Source organism: Carcharhinus amblyrhynchos, chromosome 9 (assembly GCF_965287045.1).
Source record: "Carcharhinus amblyrhynchos chromosome 9, sCarAmb.v2.hapA, whole genome shotgun sequence".
Classification (NCBI taxonomy): Eukaryota; Metazoa; Chordata; class Chondrichthyes; order Carcharhiniformes; family Carcharhinidae; genus Carcharhinus; species Carcharhinus amblyrhynchos.
The window spans coordinates 41,293,652-41,312,467 of record NC_137332.1 but is presented as its reverse complement, the minus strand read 5'-3'; positions in this window follow the sequence as shown (position 1 = coordinate 41,312,467).

The window sequence follows — 18,816 nt, the reverse complement described above, 5'->3', positions numbered from 1 at the left end:
AAGAGCCATTTGGCCCATCAAGTCTCCACCGACAGCAGTCGTACCCCTGGCTCTATCTTCACAACCCCACACATTTACCCTGCTAATCCCTCTAATCTACACCTGCCGGACACTAAGGGGCAATTTTTCATAGCCGATCAACCTAACCCGCACATTTTTGGATTGTGGGAAGAAACTGGAATACCTGGAGGAAACCCACACAGACATGAGGAGAATGTGCAGACTTCACACAGACAGTGACCCAAGTCTGGAATCGAACCCATATCACTGGAGCTGCGAGGCAGCAGTGCTAACCACCCGTGCTGCCCACATGGTGGCTTAAATAAGTCATCTAAAGTATACAAATTGACATATAACTTGTTTCTCGGTGTGTCTGTTTTTACAGGTGTAAAACAGACAAAAGGGGCCTGATTTTAGCATTAATGGGCACGAAAAGATGGTAAAGTCGGGTGTGAAGCCATTAATGTGATCTGTGCCCGCGTCCGCACAGATGCCCCCTTTACCGAGGCCAGGGAATGGCTGCGATCTGATTCGCGCCCAAATCGGGTGCAACGGTGATTTAAATATATTTGCAGGCATTTAGATTGAATTAATGAATTGCCCGCCCAACTTTATCAGCATTTCCCCCTATACCATCGCGTTCACGCATCCAGATTTGGCCTCCCCCACCTCCCACCGCCAGACAACAATCTGCTCGGCAAAAGGTCTGTTTCGGGGGCTCCAGTTGCTGAAGAGGTAAGTTCAGAGCTTCCAACTGCTCTCTGACTCAGATCGGTGGCGGGAGGTGGGGGGAGGGAGGCTGACTAGGTTATTCTCTGGTGAGGAGGGGGGAAGAGGAGGCGAGTCAGGTGTATCGCTGGTGGATGGGGGGAAGGGAGGACACATTGCTCTTTGGTGGTGGTGGTGGTGGTGGTGGGGGGGGGGGGTGCGGGAGGGGATGGTGGGGGTAGGGCGGAGGGAGGCCAGATTGTCATGTGCTGGGGAAGGGAGGAGGAGGCAAGTCAGATGAATCACTGGTGGGGGTAAAGGGAGGAGGGAGGCCCGGTCGTTGTCTGGTGGGGCGGGGGGGAGGAGGTGGGTCAGATCATTCTCTGGTGAGGGGGGAGGCGGGTCAGATGTATCTCTGGTGGACGGGGGTGAGGGAGGAGGGAGGCCTGATCATTGTCTGGTAGGGGGGAGAGGGGAAGAGGGCAGATTGTTTTCTGGTGGGGGGAGGGTGGGGGAGGCCCTATCATTTTCTGGGGTAGGGGAGGCCTGATCATTTTCTGGAGGGTGGGGGAGTTAACTCTATCCCATCATATTTCTAATTCTGATCACTCTTGTTATAAATGCTACTGAGTTTATGTTTCACTTGCCATGAATGTTGTTTTTTTCTTCTACAGCAGCAAGTTCAGAAGAAGTAGAAATTGTTTTATTACCATTTCCCAAATTATCTTCTCAACTTGGAAATGCAGCTCTGAGAATTTACTGCAAGTTGGCTGTTGCTAAAAACAATTGTGAAGGTTGTTGAATCAAGCAGTGGTTATTTGTATATGTACCTATATGTTTCATTACACAACTTTAATAAAGGCCTGGATATGTACCTCAGTGGATTTTGCAAGTACAGGCAGCAGAGAGGAGGGATTCCACAGTTACAATAGTGCACGTGCACTTAATGAGTGAAACTGCCAAAGTACTCAGCTGTGAGTATGTGAAATATACTGGGAGGGAGGCCAGATGGATCTCTGGTGAAGGGAGGGAGGTGTAGGGGAGGCCGCTGCCACTCTGTGGGAGATCGCTGGAGAGGAAGGGGGGCGGGGGGTTGTGATTGGTCTGGGTAGTGGGGGGGGGAGGTGTTTAAGGGGGAAAGTTATGTTGTTAGGGTGGGGGTGTTGTCTACCAGTGGGGACCACCAGTCCCAGGCCGTTTTATCCGCTTTTTGCGGCCCAGGAGCGATGTGATAGCGGCTCGATTTTCAAGTTTTTTTCTAACATGTATGCGCTGTTCACAGCTCCGATCGTTTTGGGAACAATAAGCTCCACCCACAGCGTGATTCAGACTCACGATTTTTTTTCAAGCTAAGTGCTAATAGGGGCACCTGGGAACAGATTTCCAAGTTGGATCTGACTTGCGCCCAGTTTCAGCACTGAGAATGAAAATGGTAAAATCGGGCACAAGGTGTTTGTTTTTACACCTGTAAAAACAGACACAAAGGCCCAAGATCCTATACTCAAAATATGCTGAAAGACATCTGACCTGCTACTGGGTCTGGCCAATTTTTCCGACAACCTTGGTGGATATCTAAAGCATGGATTAAGTTCCTTGTACATGTAAATTAGTGGCCTGGCAGGAAAGATCCAACATAGAAGGCCTGATATTATAGAGGCACTGGGGTATGGAGTGTTGTCCAGGTACTAATACTGCAACCTAGCCCTAATTTGCATGTTTTGGAGTCAAGAACAGATGTTTGAGAGCTTTCAGAATCACAAGCACTTCCAAGCTGTGAAGTTGTGTGACACACACATCAGGTGTTGAGCAAATTTCAACATTGGTGTCCCATAATTAAGGACACCAGCACCCAATGTACAGTTATGCCCCAGTGCCAAATATCACTTTATTTGTTAACATGTATTATAATCTTAACAAGCTAGTCTTCTGTCACCATCACCCTTTATTTACAATGTGCTCAAAGTGCTGCTTGGTGGCTACAGTGTTCAGGTCAGCCCCAAAGTCGAAAGACTTTGGGACTGAGCAGAGCCACCTGGTTTTAACTCCTCACCACTGCTCCTTCCCTACTGGACAAGTCGCCACTGCTTAAGAGGGGAGCTCATATTCCACAAGGTCAATGGAGAGATCTGTTGACGATCCCCCGCGGCCATCATAACAACATTGCATAAGCTTTCCAATTGTATGTCACTGATTCATGATTAGGAGACCCCAAACAAAATCAAGTGGCTTAGCACAGATCATTCCTGGAATCTTTCTGACTCTTTATGAATTAGTATCCCATCACTGGTGCGTTTACCGATACAGCCATAAGCAAAGAGCTGATTCAGGGTTCAATAGTTTAGTTCAAATTTAATTCAGAGACTTGGCACATATCAAATGTCCCTTCTTTGCTAATGTAAGGGTAAGCATTCCAAAATGCTTAATGTTTGAACAGAGAGTCTCAAACTGACTGAAACACACAGTTCTGCTTTATGCATAAAACAGCTTTTTCCTCCTACTGATTCCAATACAAAATAATCTGGAATATCTATAATAACAAACCAGCATTTTTCTAATTATTTTTTGCAGTGAAGCATGTTTTATATGAACTTCTGTTAAATGTATACTTCAGTTAAATGAAATATTCTGAAAGAAGTTGTGCATAACTTTCTTTAAGATAATAATTGAAAAGCTTTGGCCTCTACCTCTGAAAGTTCATAAGATTAACAGTTTAGAAGTACCTTTTGTTTTCAAATCAACAGAGTGTTGCAAGTGGACAGCGCAAAGTTCTTTGATCTTGGGGCTAAAGGAATCAAGGGATTTGGGGGAAAGGTGGGATTGAATTTGATGATCAGCCATGACCATAATGAATGGTGGGGCAGACTCGAAGGGCCAAATGGCCTACTCTCGCTTCTATTTTCTACATATGTTTCTATGTATGTTCAGTTAAGTCTTGAACAAGCCAAACTATGTAGTAGTATGCACAGAGAATTTCTTACTGGCATCCAACTGATAAAGTCAGAAAACATTGGCTATCCTATTGGATTTTGTCCAATAATAAAATTGTCAGCATTAAATGTTAAGGAAATTCAATGGAATGCCTGAAAAGGCTCTGATTTTGGCTTCACAATGGTTGGTGCTATAACAATCCTATGTGAGAATACTGAATTCTGGCTATGGTTTTATTCCTATAATCATGATTTTGTTTTTCTCCTTAAAAAAATACTGACTAAACATTGTCCTAAGCCAGCTGAACATATTTATTTTCACTATTAGCATCAAGTAGAATTTCAAGTTCAGATTTTATTTACATTATACCTTGCACATCATTCATGGAGATCTTGTGGCACAGTGGCAATGTCCCTCCCGCTGAACCAGAAGCTCCAGGTTCGAGTCCAACATCAGGGCTTGTTGGCCATGGAAGGAGCATTCAGCATGGTCCAAGAGGCTGATAATCAGCTCAGAAATCCTTCCACCACTTCCTCCTGTTATTTCCCAAAGGGTAAAAAACAGTATAGATGTGAGATATGCTGAAAAATTATTATTGATCCATATCAAGATAATAAACCTTTGCTAACCAGAAACCAGTCAACAGAAAGTAATGTTGATGATCCTTCTTCTGATTTAGGAATGTAAGACTTAGGAGCAGGCCATTCAGCCCCGTGAGCCTGCTCTACCATTCAGTAAGATCAAGGCTGATCTGGTTGTGGCCTCAACTTCACTTTGCCATGTGCCCACTTAACCCGTGACTGTCTGGCATATCAAAAATATGTCTAATTCTGTCTTGAATAAATTTAATGAGCCAACTTCCTCTGATTTTGTGGAACAGAATTCATAGACTCATAGAAACCCTACAGTTCAGAAAGAGACCATCTGGCCCATCGAGTCTGCATCGACCACAATCCCACCCAGGCCCTACCCCCATATCCTACCACTAATTCCTCTAACTTACACATCTCAGGACAGTAAGGGGCAATTTTAGCATGGCCAATCAACCTAACCTGCACATCTTTGGACTGTGGGAGGAAACCGCAGCACCCAGAGGAAAACCGCGCAAACACGAGGAGAATGTGCCAACTCCACACGTACTAATTCCACAAATTCCACATACTAATGACATTCTGGGAGAAAGAAATTCTCCGCGTCTGTTTTAAACTGTAGTCCCCTTATTCTTAAACTGTGTCCCCCAGTTCAAGTCTCTCTCACAAATGGAAACACTCTCTTGGTATTAACTCTATCAAGTCCCTTCGAGATCTTATATATTTTGATATATTTTGTTATTCTTCTCAACGCTAATAGATACAGGCCTGACCTGTTCCAACTTTCTTCATAAAATAAACGCAGGAATGAGTCAAGTGAACCTTCTCTAAGCTGCTTCTAATACAATTATAAATGTTTTCATATAAGGAGACCAAAACTGTGCACAGTATTGTAGAAGTGGTCTCAATAAGACTCTGTACAACTGCAGTAAAACTTCTCACTTTCATTTTCCATTCCCCTTGCAATAAACACCAACATTCCACTTGTCTTCCTAATCATTTGCTGTGATAGTCAAACAAGGCCAGCTGTTTCTCTTTTCCCACAGTGTGTGGCACCATATGTCAGAGCTCCAACATATGGTGCCAACTTGTGGTGCCCACAGAAGAGCTATTCTTCAATCATTTCACCTCTCCACATTGGAACAAGGAACTGCCAAACTACAGCCAGCTGTAAACTCATCTTATTAAAGTGATATTTTTGGTCTAGCCTGCCTTTCAGAAGAAAATCTTATTTATACATCTGCAACCACTGTTGAAAGGGAAAAATTGTTCTTTGAGTGCAATGCTATGATTTAACCGTAACACAAATATACTCAAATAATCAACGGAATGGAATTTTGATGGACCCATTGATTTGATTTATTATAGTGATATGTATTAACATACAGTGAAAAGTATTGTTTCTTGTGCTGTACAGACAAAACATTCCATTCATAGAGAAGGAAATGAGAGAGTACAAAACGTAGTGTTACAGTCATAGCTAGGATGTAGAGAAAGATCAACTTAATGCAAGGTAAGTCCATTCAAAAGTCTGACAGCAGCAGGAAAGAAGCTGTTCTTGAATCAGTTGGCATGTGACCTCAGACTTTTGCATCTTTTTCCCAAAGGAAGAAAGTGGAAGAGAAAATGTCCAGGTGTGTGCGTTCTTTAATTATGCTGGCTGCTTTGCCGAGGAAGTGGGAAGTTTAGACAGAGTCAATGAATGGGAGGCTGGTTTGTGTGATGGATTGGACTACATTCATGACCTCTTGTAGTTTCTTGCATTCTTGGGCAGAGCATGAGCCATACCAAACATACTAGGCCAGAAAGAATGCTTTCTATGGTGCATCTGTAAAAGTTGGTGAGAGTTGTAGCTGACATGCCAAATTTCCTTAATCTTCTGAGAAAGTAGAGGCATTGGTAGGCTTTCTTAACTATAGTGTTGGCGTGGGGGGACCAGGAGAGGTTGTTGGTGATCTGGACACCTAAAAACTTGAAGATCTTGACCCTTTCTACTTTGTCCCCATTGATGTAGACAGGGGCACGTTCTCCTTTATGCTTCCTGAAGTCGATGACAATCTCCTTTGTTTTGTTGACATTGAGAAAGAGATTATTGTTGCCAGTCTAGTTCACCAGATTCTCTATCTCATTCCTGTACTCTGCCTCATCATTGTTTGAGATCCAACCCACTATGGTGGTGTCTTCAGCAAACTTGAAAATCAGATTGGAGGGAAATTTGGCCATACAGTCTTAGGTGTACAAGGACTATAGTAGGGGCACCGGTGTTGAGGATGACTGTGGAGGAGGCATTGTTGCCTATCCTTACTGATTGTGGTCTGTGTGTTAGGAAGTTCAGGATCCAGTCGCAGAGGGAGGTGCCAAGGCCCAAGCTATGGAGTTTGGAGATGAGTTTCGTGGGAGGTGTTGAAGGCTGAGCTGTAGACAGTAAATAGGAGTCTGACATAGGTGTCCTTGTATTCTAGGTGTTCCAGGGTTTAGTACGGGGTCTGCTGTGGACCTATTGCAGTGGTAGGCTAACTGCAATGGATCCAGGTAGTCCAGGAGACTGGAATTGACTCGCACCATGACTAACCTTTTGAAGCACTTGTACTGCACATTGCTTGCCAGTACTTTAACTCTGCATGTGTACAAAATGCAAAATATGATTCATGAAGAAATTGTCAAATTGATGGCACTTTGCATTTTACCGGGGGATAGGAACCTGAATTGAGCAGGTAATCTCATGCAACTTCAACCTTGCACCAGCAGCAGTGCAACTATAACAGATAAAAAAGTTCAAAAAATGTACCAATTGACGGGGGTTGATAATCTTAATTTAAACTTTTAATATTAGCTGATCCCTTCTGCTGTTCCCATCATTATAATTGTGACTGCCATTTGCAGGGCCCTGCTTTCTCTGCCTGTGTAGTTGGTTTGTTTAAATTACAGTGCTCCAAGTAACATTCTTAAACACACTGGCTCAGAATTTGTTGGAGTGGGTCAATCTCACAATATGTGCCTTTAGTCAGACCTTTTCCAGCATCCTTTAGACAATAATTTTATGTTGTAACTTGTTGGAAGTGCAAGCTGATGAAGGTGAGGACACTAAGGCATCTGGGTCCTTGAAGAACGATGGGACCAACAGTCCAGAACCTTAACTAATGAGATTAAAAGTTGGAGAATGAAACAGAAGAATGACAGAGAAGGACATAGATAAATCGCGAGCGGGAAAGAAAGATTGGATTCAGAGAAAGAGCAAAAATAGAAAATAAGATAAAGGTAAAATTTAGAATTTGGAATTTAACAAAAAAAGTAAGAATTTGCTGCATGCAGGGATATGACTCAACAGTTTAAATGTTTTCCTTTTTTGGCTGGGGAGCTTGATTGGCATCGCACTAATAATGATCATGTCATTAAAACTGCTAAGTGTAAGCTCTAATTTCAGAAATAAACTTAATGGCAATTCATATGCAAATCCAACGAGTTGTAAAAAATAATGCAGAGGTTAAGGGCATGATACAATCTGAATGAGCAAATTGACCAGCAGGTTTTGGAGATCTGCAATTCACAGCGTATCTGCTCTTCTCCTGAACTTGCTGGCCAATTTGCACTTTTAATGATGACAGGCATTGTGAACTCTTCGTTACTTTTCCAGCGAGATTTGGAGCATTAATGGCTGATAAAAATATGTTTAATAGTATTATCGGCTTGTTACATTTTCAGAGTTAAAAAAACTGTGTTCAAGCACATATATGATTTTTTTTCATGCATTTAGAGGATGTTTACTGCACTTTGCAGTGATTCAGTAAACCATGGCTTCAAATAAGTTGTTGTGTGTAAATTTGAGCAAAATGTGCAAACATCCAAGCCAATTTTACACGATGCAGAATTTGGAGATTTCCTGCAAATGACATATTGGTAGCTTGGACTACTTCAGAGAAAAAGAGAATGAAGAAATGTATATAAATAGAGACATTTTGAAAGTTATCCAACAGTAACAGGCAAATATCTTTCTAGATGTAGCACCAGGGTTTACCCAACATGCTTGTAGGCTTTTCAACGAGGGTGGCTGAATATGTTATAAGGCTATCGGAAATTTTGTTGCCAATGTGCAAATATTAATCTACAGCCATTTCCTTTGGCTTTACATATGAATGGTTATTTTTGTTTCTCTCTCCATAAGTTGCCCGTGGTCACAGGGGCATGCACTGTGTCAGAATTTCAAGCGTCTGGATCAAACAAAAAGGCCTTGTGAGCTCAAAGTGGAGACAAATAAATGGCTATTACCTCAGATTTTGCCTGAAGTCAAAACCATTTCTGTCAACAACGTTAACTTTGTTCAATGTGAAGGAAGCAGAGGGACTCTTAGATGATTCAAAAAAAAACCATTTTGAATGTAAGAATGAGAAAAGGCAGAGGTTACAGGAAATAGTAGACATTTTTTGTTGAATTAAGCCATTTAGGGTGACAAGAGCAAGACAAGCAAGAGCGAAAAAAAAGTAGGAAACAGTTGGACACATTTAGGTCAGCAATAGAGGCAAGTGGAGGAACTGAAACCAATTAACGTTGATGCATGTTTAGTTTTTTTTTCATGACCACCATACAAGTTCCCACAATTCTCTCTGTCATATCATAGCACCAGATGACTGTTGAAACGTTGCTGCTGTCCCTCTTACCCACCTCCCCCCCGTGTTATTACACCGCCGATGATTTATCGTGAAGCAACAACTTCTGAGCCGCGCTTCAGACGTTGAGGGCAACCGCGCTCTCTGCAGCTCCAAGTGCATCACCTCTCCCGTCAGCCTGCTTCTGTTTCACTGCACTTTTATCCTGCAGGAGAAATTAGGCTGCAACGTGACAGTGGGCCAAACCCATCAGAAAGCCACTACTTTCCTGGAGATCAGGTTTCCGAATGGAAGTAAAGACAAGAAAATCAAACAGCACGGTTTCTTTTTTATTTAAGCAGCCCAAGGTGGCTGCCAAGGCTCTCCGCTAAGAACACAAACAGTCCTCCACATATGCGATGGCTGCTTTGAGGCGAAGCTGATGCCTGGAAAGAAAAAAAACACACTCACCCAAAAAAAACGTTAGAAGTATAATCAAGTGGACACTGGCAGATCTGCCTTTGATGTTCAACGTGTTTCAAAATGATTAAAGTAAACCTTTATGCAATTTTACCTCGAACACTCATTGACCTTTTCTCTTCCCCCCTCTGGCTATCCCACTCTGGCTACCTTGCTTATAAAACGAACTTAGTTTTAATGATGTAATAATATTTTGGAAGAACTGGAAAGATTTTGGCAACAAATTCAGCAGCCCTTTCCCTTTGCTGTCATTCCAAAAACAAAACCATTTGGGTCATTCATTATTAGTGCTAAAAAAAAATCGCAAGTTTGCTTCGGAAAAATTGAACTGCATGTTCACGATTGTTAAAATCCACACGCATTAGTTCCAGAGGAGTTTAGAAAGATTTTAAAAAAAAAGAGAGCTTGGAACTTCATTTTTTTTTGGAAGGAGGTGAAGGCTGGGTCTTTGCGAGCAGTGACAAATTTGGGTTATTCATGTTGAAGTTAGTGAAGATTTTCTGCTCGAGCAGGCGAGGGCAAGCAGCAGGGCTGGTGAAGAGTGTAACCGAAAACCCACACAGCTGTTTTCGTTTTCCTTCTCGAAATGCAGTGTCTGTGTGGTACTTCACAGAGAGAATTATGAGGCTGCTGTGCAGATCAGGCGAGTAATGTCCTTGCTGTCGCGTTGACAAAGGCTGCAGCAGATTGTTGTCAGCAAGAAGAAGAAAAAAATACCTGGGAAGCAAAGTCCATGGTGCAGAGACTAATTTGCCACTTGTTGATTAGTAGTCGTAACAAGGTGCCTCAGAAAGCCCAGTACACGCCTCGTAGAATTTCTTTTTCTTCCCAGTTTTATCTCGAAAATGGGGAAGTCCTTTTTCCAACGAATCACTACAGTGCAGAAGGAGGCCATCCGGCCCATCGAGCCTGCACCCACAACAATCCCACCCAGGCCCTATCCCCATAACCCCACACATTTACCCAGCTAATCCTCCTGACACGAAGGGCCAATTTACAATAGCTGATCAAATTGACTCGCACATCTTTGGACGGTGGGAGGAAACGCACGTAAACACGGGGAGAACGTGTAGATTCCGCACAGGTAGTCACCCGAGGCTGGAATTAGACTCTGGTACCTGGTATTGTGAGGCAGCAGTGCTAACAACTGTGCCACCGCTTCTCCTGAAGGAACTGACCCCTAGAGGTCAACTTTGACTTTTGGGTGCCCAGTCGGCAGAGCACTTTAATGGCACCCAGGTCCTGCCCTCACCCCTGACCTAGTGAATTCGAGGCCTCCACTTGCTTCACATTTGGCAACTATGCTGGTGGTCAGCCTGTTTTGGTGCCCCAGCGCAGCTTGCTAAATTAAAACCTCAAAATCAGACTGGGTACCTGCCAGTGAGGAGGGAAGGCCCCATTCGTTTTTTTGATCCTGATCCAATTCCACCACCCATAGAACTGATTAATTGACAATTGAGATCGTATTTGTGTTACCAGATCTTGATTACTATATTGCTTGTGAACATCAACACCACTGTGGAGTGTGATTCTGAAAGAACCAACATTCAGATATCTTACCTACATTCCTCACATAGATGTTTAAGCAGTGAGTGTCAGAGCACTGGTAACATTTTAACATTGCAGCTGCTCCTAAACTTGTTCTGAATTGACACTCACACATGTACACTGCTGCAGGGGGTTGTCAGAGAATAATGATAAGAGATGGGAATCAGAGTTAATTATGCAATCCTACACCTAGACCAACTGAGGACAGTTGTACGACCTACAATTGGCTAAGATCAATTAAGTTAGTGCACAATAAGAAGTTTCACAACACCAGGTTAAAGTCCAACAGGTTTATTTGGAATCATGAGGTTTTGGAGCACTGCTCCGTCATCAGGTGAGAATGTTATATTAATGACACAGTGAGATGTACAACAACCTGATCCACTGCTGCTGGAAATACTAACAACAAAATGGCTTGAATCTTCGAAAAGCAAATGATATCTATGTGCTCGGGACTCTGATGAAGTCCTGACACATGCCTGGCCATGGTAATTACACACAAAGTTTAAATGTCCGATTGCTAGTATTACCATGTCTGGATTTCTGCACCATTCCCTAGAAAATGGGATTCGATGCCCAGAACCATGCAGACTTGGGCTGTTTGCCTGAAATTTAAACTGAATTTTACACACGTGAGTTTGAGATGTTCACCGCAGGTGTAAAGTCTGCTGAGCAGTGTAATTCCAAATAAATTAATTGGAGTGTCAAAACGTAATGGCGACCATTACAGTAATCTACCTCTCCTGACAATGTTCACCAGCCCTCCCAGCAATGTTCACCCTCGACGCAACAAAGCTCATATCCCCCTGTAGGCAATGTTCAACTCCTTTTGGCAATGTCCACTCTCCTCTCAGCAATATTCAACCCTCCCCATCGTGGCAATGCACACCCCTTTCCCAACAATGTCCACCAATCCCCCCAGCAATCCTACCCTGTTAGCGACTCACCTTCCCCACCGTCATGCCCCAGACAGTTCTCACCCTCTCCTGCACCCAACTCTGTAAATAAACCCTGCAATTCATCCTTCTGAAACCCCTTCTCCTGTCAGGCCTGGGTCAGAAGAGCCATCATTGCCAGATGATGGAGGTGTTTAAACATTGTCAGGGTATGTGCAATGTCTTAAGCTTTTACAGGTTGAGAGAAGGATTTGAGCATTGTCTAGGGTGAATGAGGCTCTGAGTATTGTCAGGGTGAGTGAGGGGGTAAGCGTTGTCAGAGGGGTGAGTGAGAGGGTATTATCATGGGTGAACGAGGACTTGTGAGATGTTGTGGGGCTATGAGGGGATATGTGATGTTGGGGGGGGGGTGAGTGAGGGAATGTGTGATGTTGAGGGTGTGAGTGAGGGGGTGTGCAATGTTGGAAAGTGGGTGAGGGGGTTTGGGATGTTGTGGAGGTGAGTGAGGGGGTGTTGATTTTGGAGGGGTGAGTGAAGGGAGTGTGTAATGTTGGGGGTAAGTGAGGGGGTGTGGGATGTTGGGAGGTGAGTGAGGGGCTGTGTAATGTTGGGAGGTTCATTGATGTCAGGGCCGAGTGAGAGGGTGAGCAATGGTGAGCGGTGAATAAGAAGATGTGTGATGTTGGGGGGTGAGTGAGGGGGTAAGTGTTGCCAGAAGGATGAGTGAGAGGGTGAGAATTATCAATGAGGACATGTGCGATGTTGTGGGGGTGAGTGAGGAGGGTGTGTGATGTTGGGAGATGAGTGAGGAAGTGTGTGATTTTGGGAGATGAGTGAGGGGGTGTGTGATGTTGGGGGGTGAGTGAGTGAGGGGGTGTGTGATGTTGGGGGTGAGTGAGTGAGGGGGTGTGTTATGTTGGGGGGGTGAGTGAGGGGGTGTGTGATGTTGGGGGGGTGAGTGAGGGGGTGTGTGATGTTGGGGGGTGAGTGAGGGGGTGTGTGATGTTGGGGGGGTGAGTGAGGGGGTGTGTGATGTTGGGGGGTGAGTGAGGGGGTGTGTGATGTTCGGGGGTGAGTGAGGGGGTGTGTGATGTTGGGGGGGTGAGTGAGGGGGTGTGTGATGTTCGGGGGTGAGTGAGGGGGTGTGTGATGTTTGGGGGGTGAGTGAGGGGGTTGTGTGATGTTCGGGGGTGAGTGAGGGGGTGTGTGATGTTGGGGGGGTGAGTGAGGGGGTGTGTGATGTTGGGGGGTGAGTGAGGGGGTTGTGTGATGTTCGGGGGTGAGTGAGGGGGTGTGTGATGTTGGGGGGGTGAGTGAGGGGGTGTGTGATGTTGGGGGGTGAGTGAGGGGGTGTGTGATGTTGGGGGGGTGAGTGAGGGGGTGTGTGATGTTGGGGGGGTGAGTGAGGGGGGGTGTGATGTTGGGGGGTGAGTGAGGGGGTGTGTGATGTTGGGGGGGTGAGTGAGGGTGTGTGTGATGTTGGGGGGGTGAGTGAGGGGGTGTGTGATGTTGGGAGGGTGAGTGAGGGGGTGTGTGATGTTGGGGGGGTGAGTGAGGGGGTGTGTGATTTTGGGAGATGAGTGAGGGTGTGTGTGATGTTGGGGGGGTGAGTGAGGGGGTGTGTGATGTTGGGGGGTGAGTGAGGGGGTGTGTGATGTTGGGGGGGTGAGTGAGGGGGTGTGTGATGTTGGGGGGTGAGTGAGGGGGTGTGTGATTTTGGGAGATGAGTGAGGGTGTGTGTGATGTTGGGGGGGTGAGTGAGGGGGTGTGTGATGTTGGGAGATGAGTGAGGGGGTGTGTGACGTTGGGGGGGTGAGTGAGGGGGTGTGTGATGTTGGGGGGGTGAGTGAGGGGGTGTGTGATGTTGGGGGGATGAGTGAGGGGGTGTGTGATGTTGGGGGGTGAGTGAGGGGGTGTGTGATGTTGGGGGGGTGAGTGAGGGGATGTGTGATGTTGGGGGGGTGAGTGAGGGGGTGTGTGATGTTGGGGGGATGAGTGAGGGGGTGTGTGATGTTGGGGGGGTGAGTGAGGGGGTGTGTGATGTTGGGAGGGTGAGTGAGGGGGTGTGTGATGTTGGGGGGTGAGTGAGGGGGTGTGTGATGTTGGGAGGGTGAGTGAGGGGGTGTGTGATGTTGGGGGGTGAGTGAGGGGGTGTGTGATGTTGGGGGGTGAGTGAGGGGGTGTGTGATGTTGGGGGGTGAGTGAGGGGGTGTGTGATTTTGGGAGATGAGTGAGGGTGTGTGTGATGTTGGGGGGGTGAGTGAGGGGGTGTGTGATGTTGGGAGGGTGAGTGAGGGGGTGTGTGATGTTGGGAGGGTGAGTGAGGGGGTGTGTGATGTTGGGGGGTGAGTGAGGGGGTGTGTGATGTTGGGAGGGTGAGTGAGGGGGTGTGTGATGTTGGGGGGTGAGTGAGGGTGTGTGTGATGTTGGGGGGTGAGTGAGTGAGGGTGTGTGTGATGTTGGGGGTGAGTGAGGGGGTGTGTGATTTTGGGAGATGAGTGAGGGAGTGTGTGATGTTGGGGGTGAGTGAGTGAGGGGGTGTGTGATGTTGGGAGGGTGAGTGAGGGGGTGTGTGATGTTGGGGGGTGAGTGAGGGGGTGTGTGATGTTGGGGGGTGAGTGAGGGGGTGTGTGATGTTGGGGGGGTGAGTGAGGGGGTGTGTGATGTTGGGGGGTGAGTGAGGGGGTGTGTGATGTTGGGGGGGTGAGTGAGGGGGTGTGTGACGTTGGGGGGGTGAGTGAGGGGGTGTGTGATGTTGGGAGGGTGAGTGAGGGTGTGTGTGATGTTGGGAGGGTGAGTGAGGGTGTGTGTGATGTTGGGGGTGAGTGAGGGGGTGTGTGATGTTGGGGGGGTGAGTGAGGGGGTGTGTGATGTTGGGAGGGTGAGTGAGGGGGTGTGTGATGTTGGGGGGTGAGTGAGTGAGGGGGTGTGTGATGTTGGGAGGGTGAGTGAGGGGGTGTGTGATGTTGGGAGGGTGAGTGAGTGAGGGGGTGTGTGATGTTGGGGGGTGAGTGAGGGGGTGTGTGATGTTGGGGGGTGAGTGAGTGAGGGGGTGTGTGATGTTGGGGGGTGAGTGAGTGAGGGGGTGTGTGATGTTGGGGGGTGAGTGAGGGGGTGTGTGATGTTGGGGGGTGAGTGAGGGGATGTGTGATGTTGGGGGGGTGAGTGAGGGGGTGTGTGATGTTGGGGGGTGAGTGAGGGGGTGTGTGATTTTGGGAGATGGGTGAGGGGGTGTGTGATTTTGGGAGATGAGTGAGGGGGTGTGTGATTTTGGGAGATGAGTGAGGGGGTGTGTGATTTTGGGAGATGAGTGAGGGGGTGTGTGATGTTGGGGGGTAAGTGATTGGGTGCGCAATGCTGAAATATCTCTGAAGCAGCCTGTCAAAGTGAGGAGGATGCGTGCTATGGGGTAACATGGGGAGGCTGTCACTTTGCAGTTCCCACGCATTCCGGCTAACTAGAGTACTCTTCTGCTTTTACTGTCTGCCATTGGTACATTGGAAAGATTTACAGGCTGACAATCAACCCGTTGAAATAAAAGCCATCATAAAATAAACACTCCAATCTAATTTTATCAACAAACCGTCCAATATTCTACACACAATTCAACTAATCACCTTGTGCGTTTCCTTAATGCCTGTCTGCCACATGCCTTTGCCTGTACTAGACTCCTGCACAATGTTAGCCCACAGCTGCATTGGTGGAAGATGCTGACTTTGTGCCTCTGCCACTCCAATGGGATACCCTCTCAGTAATCATAACAATGTGTCAAAGGACTCTGCAAATCCCTTTGAACATCTGCAGCCATGATGACAGGAATCTGTGTACGGAGTAACAAACTGAATCCTGCATGAGTTAAATCTGAGCTTCTTTTGCAGCGCTCAGACATTGAGTGGCTTCTCCTTGTGTTTTAATGGAAGCTGAGCCATCAGATGCTGCACCATTGTTTGATCCATAAGTACAGTCATTAATTCGCCATCAGTTCCATGTTGGAAAGAACAGGCTCCAAGCTTACTGTAAAGTCTATTGGAGTCTTGCTGCCAGACTCTTCCACAGTGATCATAGGCTTTCTGATGGGTCAACCATTAAACAAGGCACTGCCTCATTGTAGTGCCATCTGAATCTTCTGCTGCATAACTTCGGTGTGCGACTTCACCCCCTAGTAAGCTGGTACATATGCTATCCTTTCCTATTGACCTGGCTGCAGGCCAGTCATACCCATGTGCAGTTCCCATGTCCAAGCTACACACTAAAATATGTGCAGTGTCAGGCCTGAAATTTCACTCCTGAGCTCAGGAAATGCTCCCAGCTTTGCGACTTGGGAGAATGTGCCCCAGATGGTCTCATCTTCATTCTGGAGTGGGTGAGAGCAGGAGGGGGGCAGGTGGGGGGTTGGGGGTGGTGGTGATGGTGGAGGTGTGTGCTGCAGTTGGGCTTGTCACCTCTGGAAACAATGTTGAGGCAGCCACGGGTTTGCTGGGTGCTAAGGTGGACTGTACAAAAGAAAAACACAAAACTGCCCTCTAACCCTCATCTCTCACACCTCTTCATCTCCTACACACTCCCTATGCCTCATCCATGCCAACCCATTCCACCTCACACTCCCCACCCACCCCCATGGCCACTCATACCCTCCATGCCAACTCTCTAAACACCTATATGGTCATTTACAGCCATTTGCCAAACTATGTCCCTCTACCCACCCTATAGTCCTTTATGTCCCCTTTGTCAACTTATTGCCAACTTATGCCAATCTATTCCCCCCACTCATCACCTTTTGCCCTTACAGCCTCCATGCTAACTCATCCAGTATCCACTATGAGCAAACCTCAAGACCCATGCTAAAATTAATTGAAATAAAGTTTGAAGTGTCTATTGCAGACTTTATTTTCATGAACAAAACCTTCATCCATAAAAATTCATTCACATTCCTTTGACTGCATAACCCCTTGTAAAATCATGCATTTCAGTCAATGCTTAGTCCCTTATAAAAACAAACATTTATACTCATAGCCCCACATTAAAGATTTTATAACCACTTGAAGCAGTAAATGAAATTATGAATTAATAGACACCCCACTGTGATTATAAAAACAGTAAGGCAGCACAAATTCTATAATGACATCCCCCAGTCCCTCTAATACAATCAAAACACAAAGTGAGCTTGTGGCATTGTGTTTTAGAGTGAAATATTTTTCTAGATATAAAAGCCTGACAATCTGACAGTTGCAATGAGTTTATCAACATATTATGTACATTCATATCTACTTTTAATATTCTTAAATGGCAACCCACTTCTCCCCAATGACATCTTACCACTCTCAAAGGTGCCCCTTGTGTGAGTTACTGTACCTTTAAAATATTTTTTTAATATCACATTCTCTGCAGCCCTCAGCTCTCAGTGTTACTAAGTTGTCAATAGAAGACCTTTTATTGCTCCTTCAATGATTTAAATGGGGTTTGTTTGTTTTTATTCTGGGTAGTTTTATGACCCTGCCTTGTTAGGAGGAAGGTCATATTCTGGACAGCTTTTTTCCTTCCTAGTGAATTTAAGGTTTTGTTTTCTATTTGGCTGCAGAGTTAGTTTTTAAAAGGGACATCAGACTGAAAGCACTATCTCTCTCTCTCTTTCTTTCTCTGGCTCCTTAGTTTTAGAAATTCTGCTGGTTAGCTAAAAGCAAGAATCTACTGTTGATGGCTTGACCAGAGTCTCTCTCTGGTGTTCTGGGAAGCTGTTCTCACTTCTAAGTATATCCAGAGGGCTGCTAGCAGTCACAAGAGTGAGAAGTCAATTCTCTAACCAAATAACTCAATTCCAGTATCACGTGAACATTATTTTTTGTTGTGTTAAACCTGTGGAAGGGTTTGTGTATGGGTTTTGTTTTATTGGAACATTTTATATATATTTGTTAAGGTTTATACATTGTAATGATTACATAAGAACATAAAAACATAAGAAATAGGAGCAGGAGTAGGCCATCTAGCCCTTCGAGCCTGCCCCGCCATTCAATAAGAACATGGCTGATCTGAAGTGGATCAGTCCCGCTTTACTGCTCTCTCCCCATAACCCTTAATTCCCCTGTCTATCAAAAACCTACCTACCCATGACTTAAATATATTTAGCGAGGTAGCCTCCACCACTTCAACGGGCAGAGAATTCCAGAGATTCACCACCCTTTGAGTGAAGAAGTTCCTCCTCAACTCTGATCTAAACTGGCCCCCCATTATCTTGAGGCTGTGCCCTGTAGTCCTACTATCCTTTCTAAGCGGGAAGAATCTCCCTACCTCTACCCTATCCATCCCTTTCATTATCTTATACGTCTCTATAAGATCCCCCCTCATCCTTCAAAACTCCAACGAGAACAGACCCAGTCTATTTAGTCTCTCTTCATAGTCCAACCCCCCCCATCTCTGGTATCAGCCTAGTGAACCTCCTCTGCACTCCCTCCAAGGCTAATATATCCTTCCGCAAGTGCGGCAACCAAAACTGCACACAGTACTCCAGCTGCGGCTTCACCAGTACCCTGTACAGTTGCAGCAAGACTTCCCTACTTTTATATTCTAACCCCCTCGCTATAAAGGTCAACATTCCATTCGCCTTCTTGATCATCTGCTGCACCTGCAGACTGGGTTTTTGTGACTCATGCACAAGGACCCCCAGGTCCCTCTGCAGTGTAGCATGCTGCAGCTTTTCGCCTTTTAAATAATTATCCCTCCTACTATTATTTCTGCCAAAGTGGATAACCTCACACTTGCCAACATTATACTCCATCTGCCAGGTCCTCGCCCACTCGCTTAGCCTATCCAGATCCCTCTGCAGACTTTCCACACCTTCTGCGCAATTTGCTTTTCCACTCATCTTCGTGTCATCAGCAAATTTCGTCACCCTACACTCAGCCCCCTCCTCCAGATCGTCTATATAAATGGTAAATAGCTGAGGCCCCAGCACCAATCCCTGTGGCACTCCACTAGTCACCAATCGCCAATCAGAATAGCACCCATTGATACCAACTCTCTGCTTCCTATTAGAGAGCCAATCCTCTATCCACGCAAACACCTTACCCCCAACTCCATGCACCCTAA